Source organism: Silurus meridionalis, chromosome 27, assembly GCF_014805685.1.
Source record: "Silurus meridionalis isolate SWU-2019-XX chromosome 27, ASM1480568v1, whole genome shotgun sequence".
Classification (NCBI taxonomy): domain Eukaryota; kingdom Metazoa; phylum Chordata; class Actinopteri; order Siluriformes; family Siluridae; genus Silurus; species Silurus meridionalis.
In genome coordinates this window covers 1,974,457-1,974,847 of record NC_060910.1, presented here as the reverse complement: position 1 = coordinate 1,974,847, position 391 = coordinate 1,974,457, and positions in this window count along the sequence as shown.

Here is a 391-nt window from a genome sequence, read left to right as displayed (position 1 = left end):
TCACGTCTGCAGAGCAGCAAAACAATCCTTCTGAGTGAATCATCACCATCAACATTGTTTTTATCATGGTTTATAGTTAACATTTCAGAAGCAATTAAAACTAGATAACCGTTTTCCAGCCCTGGCTGTGATCTTACAACTTAGACGATTGTGAGACGTTTCATGTGTACGTATGTGTAAGACTTTACTCATTTTGTAGGTGTTTCTAGCGCTGTATTGTGTATAAGTGTTCATTGACTTGTACACCAAAAGCTGATCTAATCACATCTAATTAAGACTAATAACCAATTGAAAAAAACAAACAAAAACAATGTATAATTACTAATATGGTGATGTTTTCTGCATGGAGATGTTTAATGTGTATGGATGGAGTCTCCAGGGTCAGTGCTTT